The sequence below is a fragment of the Mytilus californianus genome, unplaced genomic scaffold (assembly GCF_021869535.1).
Source record: "Mytilus californianus isolate M0D057914Y unplaced genomic scaffold, xbMytCali1.0.p SCAF_12, whole genome shotgun sequence".
Classification (NCBI taxonomy): domain Eukaryota; kingdom Metazoa; phylum Mollusca; class Bivalvia; order Mytilida; family Mytilidae; genus Mytilus; species Mytilus californianus.
The window spans coordinates 52,839,920-52,858,326 of record NW_026262604.1 but is presented as its reverse complement, the minus strand read 5'-3'; the positions used below and the strand labels follow the sequence as shown (position 1 = coordinate 52,858,326).

The 18,407-nt window shown below is 34.1% G+C and overlaps 1 protein-coding gene and 1 long non-coding RNA gene across 4 annotated transcripts in view; both read right to left on the bottom strand.

Annotated features, from left to right (window-relative positions):
• LOC127722003 (uncharacterized) overlaps positions 1-18,407 on the bottom strand; it is a 69,583-nt gene that overhangs the window by 28,026 nt on the left and 23,150 nt on the right. The gene's annotated exons all lie outside the window — the stretch shown is intronic.
• LOC127722008 (uncharacterized) lies at positions 1,145-13,498 on the bottom strand. Its single transcript, XR_007991594.1, has 3 exons — positions 12,964-13,498; positions 1,532-1,843; positions 1,145-1,368 (listed from the first exon to the last, which is right to left on the bottom strand). It is a non-coding gene; the product is annotated as an uncharacterized LOC127722008 (long non-coding RNA).

The following is an 18,407-nucleotide window of genomic DNA, read 5'->3' as shown; positions in this document are numbered from 1 at the left end:
CACCACTTAGGAAATAGATAATTTTCAAATAAATCTGTCACTCCAATTTTTATTGTGAGATAAGACAAGTCATAAAAGTTTCAAACAATTTATCAATGATATTTCGGCAATAACTCAAATTTATTTCCATGAACCAGTAACAAAAAACCAAAACAATTCTCTAAAATTAGATATGACTTAACCACTCATAAATCTCTAAAATTAGATATGATTTTATATCTATCAACTAAACACATCACTTTTCAAAACAAATAACTCAAACTTATTTCCATAAACCAGTAAACAAGAGGCTCTCAAGAGCCTGAATCGCTCACCTGTATTTCAGAGGAGAAGATTTTTAAATGTTAGCAAACTTATTGAACAAATTGTGTAAAATTGTCTTAAAAGGGCAATAACTCCTTAAGGGGTCAATTGACAATTATGGTCATATTAACTTTTTTGTAGATCTTACTTTGCTGAACATTATTGCTGCTTACAGTTTATATATATTTATAATAATATTCAAAATAATAACAAATAAAATGCTCCGCTGGGTGAAGCTTGATACGACCGCAGAGGTCGAACCCTGAACAGTTGGGGCAAGTATGGACACAACATTCAAGCTTGATACACACTGAATTTGGATTGTGATTAAATATTTGACACAGCATGTTTCTGACACAGAATGAATGTGGTCTAAGAACTTATAAATTATTAAATGACCTATTCAAACCATATCATTATTATTGGCTTTTATATATAAATCAGAAATAACCAATTTAAAATGGAAAATTTTAAAGAAAAAAAAGGAAAAAAAAATCCCTCCCCCAAATTTTTTGGACCCCCTTATGATTCATCACCCCCAAACTCAATCTAAGCCTTCCCTTTATGGTATGGTACCTTGCAGTACAACTTCAGAGAGATCCATACACTTGAACACAAGTTATTGTCTGGAAACTAGAAAAATGCTTGTTTTTCTGCCCTTTTTGGCCCAAAATTCCTAAACGTTTAGGGCAATTACCCCCAAACTCAAACCCAGCTTTCTCTTTGTGATATGGAACCTTGTAGTACAATTTCATAAAGATCCATACACTTACACACAAGTTATTGTCCTGAAACTAGAAAAATGCTTGTTTTTTGCCCCTTTTTGGCCCCTAATTCCTAATTCCTAAACTTTTGAGGCAGTTACCCCCAAAATCAATCCCAGCCTTCCCTTTGTGGTATGGTACCTTGTAGTACAATTTCAGAGATATCCATACACTTGAACACAAGTTATTGTCTGGAACCTAGAAAAATGCTTATTTTTGGCCCTTTTTGGCCTCTTTTTCCTAAACGTTTTGGGCAATTACCCCCAAACTCAATTCCAGCTTTCCCTTTGTGATATGGAACCTTGTAGTACAATTTCAGAAAGATCCATACACTTACACACAAGTTATTGTCACGAAACTAGTAAAATGCTTGTTTTTTTGCCCCTTTTTTTGCCCCTAATTCCTATAATTTTGAGGCAATTACCCCCAAAATCAATCCCACAATTCCCTTTGTGATATGGAACCCTGTAGTACAATTTCATAAAGATCCATACACTTGAACAAACGTTATTGTCTGGAAACTAGAAAAATGCTAATTTTTGGCCCCTTATTCCTAAACGTTTTGGGCAATTGCCCCCAAACTCAATTCCAGCTTTCCCTTTGTGATATGGAACCTTGTAGTACAATTTCAGAAAGATCCATACACTTACACACAAGTTATTGTCATGAAACTAGAAAAATGCTTGTTTTTTGCCCCTTTTTTGGCCCCTAATTCCTAAAATTTTGAGGTAATTACCCCCAAAATCAATCCCAGCATTCCCTTCGTGATATGGAACCTTGTAGTACAATTTCATAAAGATCCATACACTTGCACACAAGTTATTGTCCTGAAACTATAAAAATGCTTGATTTTTGCCCATTTCTTGCCCCTAATTCCTAAAATTTTGAGGCAATTAACCCCAAAATCAATCCCAGCCTTCCCTTTGTGGTATGGTACCTTGTAGTACAATTTCAGAGAGATCCATACACTTGAACACAAGTTATTGTCTGGAAACTAGAAAAATGCTTATTTTTGGCCCTTTTGGCCCCTTAATTATTCCTAAACGTTTAGGGCAATTACCCCCAAACTCAATTCAAGCTTTTCCTTTGTGATATGGGACCTTGTAGTACAATTTCAGAAAGATCCATACACTTACACACAAGTTATTGTCATGAAACTAGAAAAATGCTTGTTTTTTCCCCTTTTTTGGCCCTTAATTCCCAAATTTTGAGGCAATTACCCCTAAAATCTATCTCAGCATTCCCTTTGTGATATGGAACCCTGTGGTACAATGTCAGAGAGATCCATAAACTAACACACAAGTTATGTCTGGAAGTTACAATAAAATGCTTCACTGGGCGCAGCTTGATACGACCACAGAGGTCGAACCCTTAACAGTTGGGGCACAACATTCAAGCTTGATACAGCTCTGAATTTGGATTGTTATTAAATATTTGACACAGCATAGGTTTCTGACACAGAAAGAATGTGGTCTAAGAACTTGAATTTTTTTAATTTACCTATTATGGTCCAATGTCCAAAATCAAAATACATGGTTAGATTCAGCATATCAAAGAACCCCATATATTCAATTTTTGATAAAATCAAACAAAGTTTAATTTTGGACCCCAACTTGGACAAACTTGAAAACTGGGCCCATAATCAATAAATGTGGATAGTGTCCACATGTGGACACAGATGATGCCCCCGCTTGCATATCATATAGTTATAAAGGGACACAACTGAAGAACGGTAAAAGTGACACAACCCAAATTCAACTTGATCTGTGTTTTATCAGTGGAAGTCAAAATTAAACATTGCATTGTATAAAGCATTGATTGTAGTTGATTCAATTATAACCATGGTCAAAGGAAGATAACTCCAATTTTAAAAATATATAAAATAAACTTGATATTTAGAAGAAAATAAAAATTTGGCAATTTTTCCTTTTATAAAGGGGCATAACTCTAGATCGGTTAAAGTGACGCCACCAAAATTCAAACTTGATCTGTGTTTTGTAGTAATAAGCATTGTGTATAAGTTTCATAACATTTGGTTGAGGCAAACTTAAGTTAGAGAACGGAAACTAAAAATTTGCAATATTTCCTTTTATAAAGGGGCATAACTCTAGATCGGTTAAAGTGACGCCACCAAAATTCAAACTTGATCTATGTTTTGTGGTAATAAGCATTGTGTATAAGTTTCATAACATTTGGTTGAGGCAAACTCAAGTTAGAGAACGGAAACCAATTTCGGGACGTACGTACGTACGTACGTACGTACAGACGGACAAGGGTAAAACTTAATGCCCCCTCCGCTACGGCGGGGGCATAAAAATCTAAACACATGTTTAGATTCAGCATATCAAAGAACCCCAAGAATTCAATTTTTGTTAAAATCAAACTAAGTTTAATTTTGGACCCTTTGGACCTTAATGTAGACCAATTTAAAAAACGGGACTTAAAATTAAAAATCTAAATACACGGTTAGATTTGGAATATCAAAGAACCCCAATAATTCAATTTTTGATGAAATCAAACAAAGTTTAATTTTGGACCCTTTTGACCTCAATATGAACCAATTTGATAGCAGGGCCCACAAATAAAAAATCTAAATACATGGTTAGATTCAGCATATCAAAGAACCCCATATATTCAATTTTTGTTGAAATAAAAAAAAGTTTAATTTTGGACCCCAACTTGAAAACTGGGTCCATAATCAAAAATCTAAACACATGTTTAGATTCAGCATATCAAAGAACCCCAAGAATTCAATTTTTGTTAAAATCAAACTAAGTTTAATTTTGGACCCTTTGGACCTTAATGTAGACCAATTTAAAAAACGGGCCCAAATTAAAAATCTAAAAACACGGAAAACCCCAAGAATTCAATTTTTGTTAAAATCAAACTAAGTTTATTTTGGACCCTTTGGACCTTAATGTAGACCAATTTAAATAAAATGCTTCGCTGGGGCGCAGCTTGATACGACCACAGAGGTCGAATCCTGAACAGTTGGGGCAAATATGGACACAACATTCAAGCTTGATACAGCTCTGAATTTGGATTGTTATTAAATATTTGACACAGCATAGGTTTCTGACACAGAAAGAATGTGGTCAAAGAACTTGAATTTTTTTAATTTACCTATTATGGTCCAATGTCCAAAATCAAAATACATGGTTAGATTCAGCACATCAAAGAACCCCATATATTCAATTTTTGCTAAAATCAAACAAAGTTTAATTTTGGACCCCAACTTGGACAAACTTGAAAACTGGGCCCATAATCAAAAATCTAAACACATGTTTAGATTCAGCATATCAAAGAACCCCAAGAATTCAATTTTTGCTAAAATCAAACTAAGTTTAATTTTGGACCCTTTGGACCTTAATGTAGACCAATTTAAATAAAATGCTCCGCAGGGAGCAGCTTGATACGACCGCAGAGGTCGAACCCTGAACAGTTGGGGGAAGTATGGACACAACATTCAAGCTTGATACAGCTTTGGATTTGGATTGTGATTAAATATTTGACACAGCATAGGTTTCTAACACAGATTGAATGTGGTCTAAGAACTTAAAAATTTTAAATTGGACATTCACCTATTATGGTCCAATATCCAAAATCTAAATACATGGTTAGATTCAGCATATCAAAGAACCCCAAGAATTCAATTTTTGATGAAATCAAACAAAGTTTAATTTTGGACCCTTTTGACCTCAATGTGGACAAAGTTGATAACGGGGCCCAAAAATCAAAAATCTAAATACATGGTTAGATTCAGCATATCAAAGAACCCCATATATTCAATTTTTGTTGAAATCAAACAAAGTTTAATTTTGGACCCCGATTTGGACCAACTTGAAAACTGGGCCCATAATCAAAAATCTAAATACATGTTTAGATTCAGCATATCAAAGAACCCTAAGAATTCAATTTTTGTTAAAATCAAACTAAGTTTAATTTTGGACCCTTTGGACCTTAATGTAGACCAATTTGAAAACGGAACCAAAATTTAAGAATCTAAATACACAGTTAGATTCGGCATATCAAAGAACCCCAATAATTTTTGATGAAATCAAACAAAGTTTAATTTTGGACCCTTTGGACCTCAATGTGGACCAATTTAAAAACGGGGCCCAAAATCCAAAAACTAAATACACGGTTAGATTCAGCATATTAAAGAACCCCATGAAATCAAGAATAAAACCCCATTGAAATTGGTCAAGAAATAAGCAATTTATAGGAAGTATCTTCTTTTGCACAATCCTGTGCTATTAAATATTTCTTGCTATTGCGCAATACTGTACAATTGACAATTTCTTGCTATTGCGCAATATTGTGCTATTGAAGATTTCTTGCTATTGCGCAATACTGTGCAATTGAAGATTTCTTGCTATTGTGCAATACTGTGCAATTGAAAATTTCTTGCTATTGCACAATACTTATTATATAATAATTTACACATCCTGTTTGGTGTGTATCTCCTACCATATCATTATATTATTTGATTTTAAATATAAATCAGAAATAACCAACTTAAAATGGAAAATTTTAAAAGAAACAAAAAAGGAAAAAAAGAAAAAAAGGAAAAAAAAATAAATAGATTCAGCATATTAAAGAACCCCATGAAATCAAGAATAAAACCCCATTGAAATTGGTCAAGAAATAAGCAATTTATAGGAAGTATCTTCTTTTGCACAATCCTGTGCTATTAATTTTGTAAAAAAAAAAGATGCAACATTTGCAGATATTTTTACTGGTCTTCCTTTATAAATATGCATTTCTTTAAACATAATTTAAAAGCAGTGTAAGGGAAGTAACCAAAACGTTGTACTTGGATTACCTCCCTTACACTGTTTTATATTATCTTTATTGTTCATTAACCATTACTTTATACATAATTTAAAAGCAGTGTAAGGGAGATAATTTCAATGATGTATTTGATTTATCTCCCTTACACTGCTTTAAATTATGTTTTGTACTAAAGTATTTGTCCATTAACCAGGACAACCTTGTTTTTCCCCCTTTTTTGCCCCTAATTCCTAAACGGTTTGAGCCATAACCCCCCAAAGCAAATCCTAACCATCCCTTTGTGGTATGGAAACTTGTAGTATAATTTCAGAGAGATCCATACACCGTTCATCAGTGATTGTCTGGAAACTAGAAAATGCTTATTTTTGGCCCCTTTTTGGCCCTTAATTCCTTAACTGTTGGTACCATAACCCCCAAAATCAATCCCAACCTTCCTTTTGTGGTATTTAACCTTATGGTAAAATTTCAAAAAGATCCATTCACTTAAACTAAAGTTAGAGTGCGAAAACCAATGTGTCTTCGGACGACGACGCCGGACGACGACGACAACGTCATACCAATATAGGACCACAAAAATTTTTTGCGGTCGTATAAAAATGCTTATTTTTTGCCCCTTTTTGGCCCCTAATTCCTTAACTGTTGGTACCATAAACCCCAAAACCAATCCCAACATTCCTTTTGTGATATTGAACCTTATCGTAAAATTTCATAAAGATCCATTCACTTAAAACTAAAGTTAGAGTGCGAAAACCAATGTGTCTTCGGACGACAACACCGTTTGATGACGCCGAACGACGACGACGACGACGACGCCAACGCCATACCAATATACGACCACAAAATTTGTTTGCAGTCCTATAAAAAATGCAAAATCTTGTTAAAACTACCAATTCGGTGGCAGCAACCCAATAATGGGTTGTTTGATTCGTCTGAAAATATCAGGGCAGATAGATCTTGACCAATTAAACAATTTTACCCCTGTCACATTTGCTCTTAAAGCTTTAGTTTTTGAGATATAAGCCAAAAACTGCATTTGACCCTTATGTTCTATTTTTAGCCATGACAGCCATGTTTGTCGATGGATACAAACTTTGGATATAATTTATAAACAAGATACCCTAAGGAACATTTAGTTAAAAGTTTGAAGGTAATTGTCCCAGTAGTTTCAGAGGAGAAGATTTTTAAATGTAAGCAAACTTGATGAACAAATTGTGTAAAATTGTCTTTAAAGAGCAATAACTCCTTAAGGGGTCAATTGACAATTATGGTCATATTAACTTTTTTGTAGATCTTACTTTGCTGAACATTATTGCTGCTTACAGTTTATAAATATCTATAAAAATATTCAAAATAATAACAAATAAAATGCTCCGCTGGGGCGCAGCTTGATACGACCGCAGAGGTCGAACCCTGAACAGTTGGGGCAAGTATTGACACAACATTCAAGCTTGATACAGCACTGAATTTGGATTGTAATTAAATATTTAACACAGCATAGGTTTCTGACACAGAATGAATGTGGTCTAAGAACTTAAAAATTTTTAATTTACCTATTCAAACCATATCATTATTATTTGCTTTTATATATATATATATCAGAAATAACCAATTTAAAATGGAAAATTTTAAAGAAAAAAAAAGGAAAAAAAAATCCCCCCGCCCCAAATTTTTTGAACCCCCTTATGATTCATCACCCCCAAACTCAATCCCAGCCTTCCCTTTGTGATATGGTACCTTGCAGTACAATTTCAGAGAGATTCATACAATTCCAGGATATTTTGATAATACTGAGCTCCCTCTTATTTGTTATATTTACAAGAAATCTACACGGAAATTTGTGTTTAATAATAGCCAATTGTGTAAAGATGTTAATATCAGTGAAAATACACCTACTTCATGTAATTGCAGTAATTCCGAATACATTTATGGACCCATTTCCCATGTTATAACAGGAGATCTTAACATCGTTCAAGACCGAGAGTTAAAATCATTCCTCAGTAAAGGACCTAAATATCGTCCCCCGTCAATTATTAATTGGAATGAGTGTCGTAATATCATCCACGACTCACTCCATACTTACTGTTTGAAATGGATAAAACGGGAAAAAGCTGACAAAAAATCTTTGGACTCTTTTTTTAAATCAGTAATGAACATAGTTGATATACGTATTCAACATTTTAAAGAACATTTTACTCTTAACAATAACCACAATAAACCTATTTCTCGTATCAAACATAAACTAAAAGAACTAGCCAAGGAATTTGTTTTTGTCCTGGCCGATAAAGCTGCTAATAATATTATTATTGTTTGACGTAAATTTTACATTGAGGTTCTGAAAAAAGAAATCACCAATTCACCAACATTCCAACTGACTCCATTTTCAGAAAACGACATCTGTAACAAACATAAACTTTTAGCTACCGCTTTACAAGCAGAACCAAATACAATGAAAGTCCCAACTATGTATTGGCTTCCGAAGCTACACAAAACACCTTACAAATATAGATTCATTTCGTCTTCAAGCCATTGTTCCACTACTAAATTGTCTATTCTTCTTACCAGTACACTTGGTACAATCAAAAACCTGATAATAAATTGTTCAAATAAGGCCTTCGAAAATAGTGGAATTAATTACTTTTGGAGTGTCAAGAACTCGTTGGAAGTACTTGATAAATTGCATGCATATACTGGTGATTTTGAATCTGTTCAAAGTTTTGATTTTTCTACCCTATATACCACATTGCCTCACATTCTCATTAAGAAAAAATTCACACACCTAATTAAATGGGCATTTAAAAAGTCAGAATGTGAATATATATGTTCAAACTCTTTTAGGTCATTTTTTAGTAGCAATAAACAAAAAAACTATGTCAATTGGACATGCTTTGATACTATATATGCCCTTGATTTTTTACTAGATAACATTTTTGTTCGCTTTGGAGATTTCGTATATCGTCAGGTTATCGGAATTCCAATGGGGACTAACTGTGCACCACTTATTGCGGACCTTTTTTTGTATTGCTATGAGTTACAATTTATGACAAAAATCAGCAAAGACCCATCGAAACAACATCTGATACACAAATTTAATAATACTTTTAGATATTTGGATGATATTTTGGCTCTCAATAATGACGACTTCAGTATGTATACTAAAGAAATTTATCCTGTTGAACTTACTTTAAATAAAGCTAATACTTACAATGACCACTGCCCTTTCCTCGATCTTGATATCTATATCATTAACGGAAAGCTTAATACTAAAATATATGATAAAAGAGATGATTTTTCATTTCCTATCGTTAATTATCCATTTTTAGATGGTGACGTTCCCTTGTCACCATCTTACGGTGTTTATATATCTCAACTTGTACGATTCACTCGTGTATGTAACAATGTTTTAGATTTTAACGAGAGAAATTTATGTATTACTGAAAAATTTTTACACCAGGGTTTTCGATATCACAAACTTAAGTCAAAACATTTACTAAATTTTATCATCGGTATAAGGACATCATTCGTAAATATAGCTCAACATGCAGACTTCTTATATGTTCAGGTATTTCACATCCAATTTTTTATGGAAATATTCTTTATAAAGCACAAAAATGTCAGTATTCACCTCTGAAGCTAACAAAACCTTTAAATAGACTTATTAAGAAGGGATATAGTTACGATACTGTTGTGAGGTCATTAAAGATTGCATATTTTGGCGTTAATATTGATTCACTTATAGGGTCTTTGCATCGGCACTAAACACATTTATTTAATAAAATGCTCCGCAGGGCGCAGCTTGATACGACCGCAGAGGTCGAACCCTGAACAGTTGGGGGAAGTATGGACACAACATTCAAGCTTGATACAGCTTTGGATTTGGATTGTGATTAAATATTTGACACAGCATAGGTTTCTAACACAGATTGAATGTGGTCTAAGAACTTAAAAATTTTAAATTGGACATTCACCTATTATGGTCCAATATCCAAAATCTAAATACATGGTTAGATTCAGCATATCAAAGAACCCCAAGAATTCAATTTTTGATGAAATCAAACAAAGTTTAATTTTGGACCCTTTTGACCTCAATGTGGACAAAGTTGATAACGGGGCCCAAAAATCAAAAATCTAAATACATGGTTAGATTCAGCATATCAAAGAACCCCATATATTCAATTTTTGTTGAAATCAAACAAAGTTTAATTTTGGACCCCGATTTGGACCAACTTGAAAACTGGGCCCATAATCAAAAATCTAAATACATGTTTAGATTCAGCATATCAAAGAACCCTAAGAATTCAATTTTTGTTAAAATCAAACTAAGTTTAATTTTGGACCCTTTGGACCTTAATGTAGACCAATTTGAAAACGGAACCAAAATTTAAGAATCTAAATACACAGTTAGATTCGGCATATCAAAGAACCCCAATAATTCAATTTTTGATGAAATCAAACAAAGTTTAATTTTGGACCCTTTGGACCTCAATGTGGACCAATTTAAAAACGGGGCCCAAAATCCAAAAACTAAATACACGGTTAGATTCAGCATATTAAAGAACCCCATGAAATCAAGAATAAAACCCCATTGAAATTGGTCAAGAAATAAGCAATTTATAGGAAGTATCTTCTTTTGCACAATCCTGTGCTATTAAATATTTCTTGCTATTGCGCAATACTGTACAATTGACAATTTCTTGCTATTGCGCAATATTGTGCTATTGGATATTTCTTGCTATTGCGCAATACTGTGCAATTGAAGATTTCTTGCTATTGCGCAATACTGTGCAATTGAAGATTTCTTGCTATTGTGCAATACTGTGCAATTGAAAATTTCTTGCTATTGCACAATACTTATTATATAATAATTTACACATCCTGTTTGGTGTGTATCTCCTACCATATCATTATTATTTGATTTTAAATATAAATCAGAAATAACCAACTTAAAATGGAAAATTTTAAAAGAAACAAAAAAGGAAAAAAAGAAAAAAAAGGAAAAAAAAAATAAATCCCCCCCCAAAATTTTTTGAACCCCCATTATGATTCATCACCCCCAAACTCAATCCCAGCCTTCCCTTTGTGGTATGGTACCTTGCAGTACAATTTCAGAGAGATCCATACACTTGAACACAAGTTATTGTCTGGAAACTAGAAAAAAATGTGTTTTTTGGCCCCTTTTTGGCCCCAAATTCCAAAACGTTTAGGGCAATTACCCCCAAACTCAAACCCAGCTTTCCCTTTGTGATATGGAACCTTGTAGTACAATTTCAGAAAGATCCATACACTTACACAAAAGTTATTGTCATGAAACTAGAAAAATGCTTGTTTTTTGCCCCTTTTTTTGGCCCCTAATTCCTAAAATTTGGAGGCAATTACCCCCAAAATCAATCCCAGCATTCCTTTAGTGATATGGAACCTTGTGGTACAATGTCAGAGAGATCCATACACTAACACACAAGTTATGTCTGGAAGTTACAAAAATGCTTATTTTTGGCCCCTAATTCCTTTACTGTTATTACCATAACCCCCAAAATCAATCCCAACCTTCCTTTTGTGGTATTGAACCTTGTGGTAAAATTTCATAAAGATCCATTCACTTAAACTAAAGTTAGAGTGCGAAAACCAATGTGTCTTCGGACGACGACGACGACGCCGGACGACAACGACGACGACGCCCAACTTCATACCAATATACGACCACAAAATTTTTTTTGCGGTCGTATAAAAAACAGTTGTTGGCATGACACGGGTTATGTTGTTCTCATATATGTTATGATGGTATGATACTAAACCCCTAACGGGAAGGATTGTGCCTGATGTTCATATGATGAAGACATGATCTTTCAATCAGTTTAATTGAAGTCTGGAGCTGGCATGTCAGTTAACTGCTAGTAGTCTGTTGTTATTTATGTATTATTGTCATTTTGTTTATTTTCTTTGGTTACATCTTCTGACATCAGACTCGGACTTCTCTTGAACTGAATTTTAATGTGCGTATTGTTGTGCGTTTACTTTTCTACATTGGCTAGAGGTATAGGGGGAGGGTTGAGATCTCATAAACATGTTTAACCCCGCCACATTTTTGCGCCTGTCCCAAGTGAGGAGCCTCTAGCCTTTGTCAGTCTTGTATTATTTTTAATTTTAGTTTCTTGTGTACAATTTGGAGTTTAGTATGGCGTTCATTATCACTGAACTAGTATATATATTTGTTTAGGGGCCAGCTGAAGGACGCCTCCGGGTGCGGGAATTTCTCGCTGCATTGAAGACCTGTTGGTGACCTTCTGCTGTTGTCTGTTCTATGGTCGGGTTGTTGTCTCTTTGACACATTCCCCATTTCCATTCTCAATTTTACTTGAACGCAAGTTATTGTCTGGAAACTAGAAAAATGCTTGTTTTTTGGCCCAAATTCCTAAACATTTAGGGCAATAACCCCCAAACTCAAACCCAGCTTTCCCTTTGTCATATGGAACCTTGCAGTACAATTTCATAAAGATCCATACACTTACACACAAGTTATTGTCCTGAAACTAGAAAAATGCTTGTTTTTTTTTACCTTTTATGGCCCCTAATTCCTAAAATTTTGAGGGAATTACCCCCAAAATCAATCCCAGCCTTCCCTTTGTGGTATGGTACCTTGCGGTACAATTTCAGAGAGATCCATACACTTGAACACAAGTTATTGTCTGGAAACTAGAAAAATGCTTATTTTTGGCCCCTTATTTCTAAACGTTTTGGGCAATTACCCCCAAACTCAATTCCAGCTTTCCCTTTGTGATATGAAACCTTGTAGTACAATTTCATAAAGATCCATAAACTTACACACAAGTTATTGTCATGATACTAGAAAAATGCTTGTTTTTTTACCCTTTTTGGCCCCTTATTCCTAAAATTTGGAGGCAATTACCACCAAAATCAATCCCAGCATTCCCTTTGTGATATGGAACCTTGTGATACAATGTCAGAGAGATCCATAAACTTACACACAAGTTATTGTCATGAAATTAGAAAAATGCTTGTTTTTTGCCCCTTTTTGGCCCCTAATTCCTAAAATTTGGAGGCAATTACCCCCAAAATCAATCCAAGCATTCCCTTTGTGATATGGAACCTTGTGGTACAATGTCAGAGAGATCCATACACTTACACACATGTTATGTCTGGAAGTTACAAAAATGCTTATTGTTGGCCCCTAATTCCGTATCTGTTGGTACCATAACCCCCAAAATCAATCTCAACCTTCCTTTTGTGGTATTGAACCTTATGGTAAAATTTCATAGAGATCCATTCACTTAAACTAAAGTTAGAGTGCCAAAACCAATGTGTCTTCGAACGACGACGACGCCAACGTCATACCAATATACGACCGCAAAATTTTTTTGCGGTTGTATAAAAACTGCAAAATTTTGTTAAAACTACCAATTCAGTGGCAGCAACCCAACAATGGGTTGTTCGATTCGTCTGAAAATTTCAGAGTTGATAGATCTTGACCAATTGAACAACATTACCCCATGTCAGATTTGCTCTAAAAGCTTTAGTTTTTGAGATATAAGCCAAAAACTGCATTTGACCCCTATGTTCTATTTTTAGCCATGGCGGCCATGTTTGTCAATGGATCAAAACTTCGGATACAATTTATAAACTAGATACCCTAACATGCCTAAGGAACATTTAGTTAAAGTTTGAAGGTATTTGGCCCAGTAGTTTCAGAGGAGAAGATTTTTTAAATAGTTTACGAAGACAGAAGACGACTACAGACGATGACGACAGTCGACGGACGATGATGGACGCCAAGTGATGGCATAAGCTCACATGGGCCCCGGTGAGCTAAAAACCAGCAAAATACTTCTCTAAAATCAGATATGATGTTATATCTATTTCCATATTATAATCAAATTTAATTAATAGTTGCTAATATTGTTTCTTTCATGTGTCAAAAAATAATACAGATCTGCAACTTATCTATCAATGTCAAAAACTTTATCTCATAATAAAAATTCGTAAGGGTTCCGCGGAACCCAGTGTCTCGCCTACTTTTTCTGTTAATTGCAGGCTCAACAAAAATGAGGAAGTAAATCAATAAAAATATTCCTCTTGATACTATCTTTTGATTGTAAGAAGCTTCTGTCCAAGTTTGGTAAAAATCCAGGATAGTTTATAATTATGAATCTAATAAATGTTTAAAAACTTTAACTGCAGACTGAATGTAATGTTAACTGGAAGAAAACAAAATTTCCTTCTAGATACTAGCATTTGATCATAAACAAGCTTCTGTCCAAGTTTGGAACAAATCCAAAATAGTATAAGAAAGTTATTAAAATTCTAAAAACTTTAACGACAGAGTGAATGTGTTGTTTCCTGGCAGAAAATCTAAGTCCATTTAAAAGTAAAATACGGAAAAATTGGATTTATTTTTTTACAAAATTTCCTTCTAGATACCAGCTTTTGATAATAAACAAGTTTCTGTCCAAGTTTGGTACAAATCCAAAATAGTATAAGAAAGTTATTAAAATTTTAAAAACTTTAACCACAGAGTGAATGTGTTGTTTCCTGGCAGAAAATCTAAGTCCATTTAAAAGTAAAATAAGGAAAAAATGGATTTATTTTTTTACAAAATTTACTTCTGGATACTATCTTATGATCATAAACAAGCTTCTGTCCAAGTTTGGTACAAACCCAGGATAGTTTAAGAAAGTTATTAGAATTCTAAAAACTTTAACCACAGAGTGAATGTAATATTTCCCGGCAGAAAAACGAAGTCCATTTATAAGTAAAATACGGAAAAAATGGAATTTTATTTTTACAAAATTTACTTCTGGATACTATCTTATGATCATAAACAAGCTTCTGTCCAAGTTTGGTAGAAATCCAGGATAGTTTATGAAAGTTATTAAAATTTCAAAAACTTTAACCACAGAGTGAATATTTGTGGACGCCGCCGACGTCAACGACGACGGAATGTAGGATCGCTATGTCTCGCTTTTTTGACTAAAGTCGAAGGCTCGACAAAAATAGATTATCTAATTATAAACAAGTTTAGATTCAGCACTTAAAGAACCCTATATATATTTAATTTATGTTCAAATATAACACACACAAACTGATTAATTTTCCCAGGGGACCTGCCCTTTATTTCATGATTTGTTTTTTTGTCCCATACAAGGATATCTATGGTTTAGGGTCGGGGATCTCGACCATTTACAAGTTCTTAAACAGGAAGAAGGTGGGAATGACCCCAAGGAACTCGCCTTTTATTTCATTCAATTTGTTTTATTGTAACATACAAGAATATATATGGTTTCTAGGTGGGGATCTTGACTGTTTACAAGTTTTCAAAAAAAAGGAGAGTAGGGGTTACCCCAGGGGACATCCCCTAAATTTCATTTGATTTGTTTTATTGTCCCAAAAAAGATTATATATGGTTTAGGGGTGGGGATCTCAACCGTTTACAAGTTTTCAAAAAGAAGGGGGTGGGGTTGACCCTCGTGGACTTCCCCTAAATTTTATTTGATTTGTTTTATTGTCAAATACAAGAATAAATATGGTTTAGGGGTGGGGATCTCAACCGTTTACAATTTCTCAAACAGAAGGGGGTGGGGGGTTACCACAATGGACTTCCCCTATATTTCATTTGATTTCTTTTATTGTCCCATACAAAAATATATATGGTTTAGGGGTGGGGATCTCGACCGTTTACAAGTTCTCAAACAGACACGCTGGGGGTGACCCCAGGGGACTCACCTTTTATTTCATTTGATTTGTAACATACAAGAATATATATGGTTTCAGGGTGTTGAGCTTGCACATTTACAAGTTTTCAAAAAAAAGGAGGGTAGCTGTGAACCCGAGGACTATCCCAATATTATATATGGTTTCAGGGTGTTGAGCTTGCACATTTACAAGTTTTCAAAAAAAAGGAGGGTAGCTGTGAACCCGAGGACTATCCCAATATAATGATTTCTTTTATTGTCCCATACAAAAATATATATGGTTTAGGGGTGGGGATCTCGACCGTTTACAAGTTCTCAAACAGACACGCTGGGGGTGACCCCAGGGGACTCACCTTTTATTTCATTTGATTTGTAACATACAAGAATATATATGGTTTCAGGGTGTTGAGCTTGCACATTTACAAGTTTTCAAAAAAAAGGAGGGTAGCTGTGAACCCGAGGACTATCCCAATATTTCATTTGATTTGTTTTATTGTCCCATACAAGAATATATATGGTTTAGGAGTAGGATCTCAACCGTTTACACAGTCAGGGGACTTACTTAAATGAGTGATTTTCTAAATCACTCATTCAAGTAACATTATGTCCATAAAGGTTGGAAGTAACAGTTGTCTTTCTTTAATAATCACCTATTTAAATAGTACAAATTAATCACTAGACTAAGTGATTTAATTTTATTGTAACTTTAAATATAGAATACTAATGATCCAGGGACTAATTATGTTGCTAAAATTATCAGAACCAACATCTGTGTTGATAGGATGACTGGGTCATGTCAGGTGATGACCTTGTACTTAATCTAGGATAATGACATAATAAAATGCTCCGCTGGGGCGCAGCTTGATACGACCCTGAGGTCGAACCCTGAACAGTTGGGGCAAGTATGGACACAACATTCAAGCTTGATACAGCACTGAATTTGGATTGTAATTAAATATTTGACACAGCATAGGTTTCTCACACAGAATGAAAGTGGTCTAAGAACTTAAAAAATTTTAATTTACCTATTCAAACCATATCGTTATTATTTGCTTTTATATATAAATCAGAAATAACCAATTTAAAATGGAAAATTTTAAAGAAAAAAACATACATGTGATGGACTGTGAAACTCAGATCAGGAGATTGGAAAATTTTGGTCAGGAGATTAGGACTCAGATCAGGAGGTTTTTAATCGACATAAAGTTTGTCGTAAATATAACCGTGTGCTGTAAAAATTGTCTTTTAAAGTGTGTTTTCTTCAACTTTCAATCCGAATGTATTATGTATTATGTATTATGTTTATAGTACCCTTGTACTTATAAAGTTTCTTTATCTTTATATTCTACATGTTCAATCTAACATTCTTTTTTTTTAGTATGTTCTTTAAATTTTTCAATTCATATCTTTTATATTATTAGAATATTCTATAGGATAAACATTGCAATCAGATCATTTGTTTACCTATCTGCATTAATTTGCAGTTAGATTTTATTTGAATCATCAGAAACTCATCTAAATTTGTAACAGGGTCATAGTTATAATATGAATTCAATTCAAGCCTTAAAAGAAAGTATAGAACCCTCAAATAATTTTCAAATTATTATTTTTTGATTTGTCCTAAGACATTTAAAATCATTTAATTACCATCCTTTTATGATTATTTGTTCAATCTATATTTTATTTATATTCTTTTAAAAATTTACATTATTTAAAGGAAAGTAACTTAAAGCAGGATAAATCAAGGGAAGTAACCCAATAAATACACAAAGTTTTTATTACACAACGGCAGTTAGCCTGAGGTAAAAATCGTTGATTACCAGTATGTTTGACACCCAAGCTGACAAGTGAAGCCATATAATTATGTATGTTAATTGATTTACAGGTAAAATATAACTTCAGGTGATGTCAGTTACACCAGATGTCTGAGATGATATGTTGGGCAGGATTTTTTTCTCTTCAATGCGAGGTCTGGAGGAGACCCCTGAAAACGGGGATTATTGTACTCCCGTCTGGAGGTTTACATGTATGAAAAAAGGAAAAACAAATCCCCCCAATTTTTTTGAACCCCCTTATGATTCATCACCCCAAACTCAATCCCAGCTTTCCCTTTGTGGTATGGTACCTTGCAGTACAATTTCAGAGAGATCCATACACTTGAACACAAGTTATTGTCTGGAAACTAGAAAAATGCTTGTTTTTTGGCCCCTTTTTGGCCCCAAATTCCTAAACGTTTAGGGCAAATACCCCCAAACTCAAACCCAGCTTTCCATTTGTGATATGGAACCTTGCAGTACAATTTCATAAAGATCCATACACTTACACACAAGTTATTGTCCTGAAACTAGAAAAATGCTTGTTTTTTGCCCTTTTATGGCCCCTAATTACTAAAATTTTGAGGGAATTACCCCCAAATTCAATCCCAGCTTTCCCTTTGTGGTATGGTACCTTGCAGTACAATTTCAGAGAGATCCATACACTTGAACACAAGTTATTGTCTGGAAACTAGAAAAATGCTTGTTTTTTGGCCCCTTTTTGGCCCCAAATTCCTAAACGTTTAGGGCAAATACCCCCAAACTCAAACCCAGCTTTCCATTTGTGATATGGAACCTTGCAGTACAATTTCATAAAGATCCATACACTTACACACAAGTTATTGTCCTGAAACTAGAAAAATGCTTGTTTTTTGCCCTTTTATGGCCCCTAATTACTAAAATTTTGAGGGAATTACCCCCAAATTCAATCCCAGCCTTCCCTTTGTGGTATGGTACCTTGCAGTACAATTTCAAAGAGATCCATACATTTGAACACAAGTTATTGTCTGGAAACTAGAAAAATCCTTAAT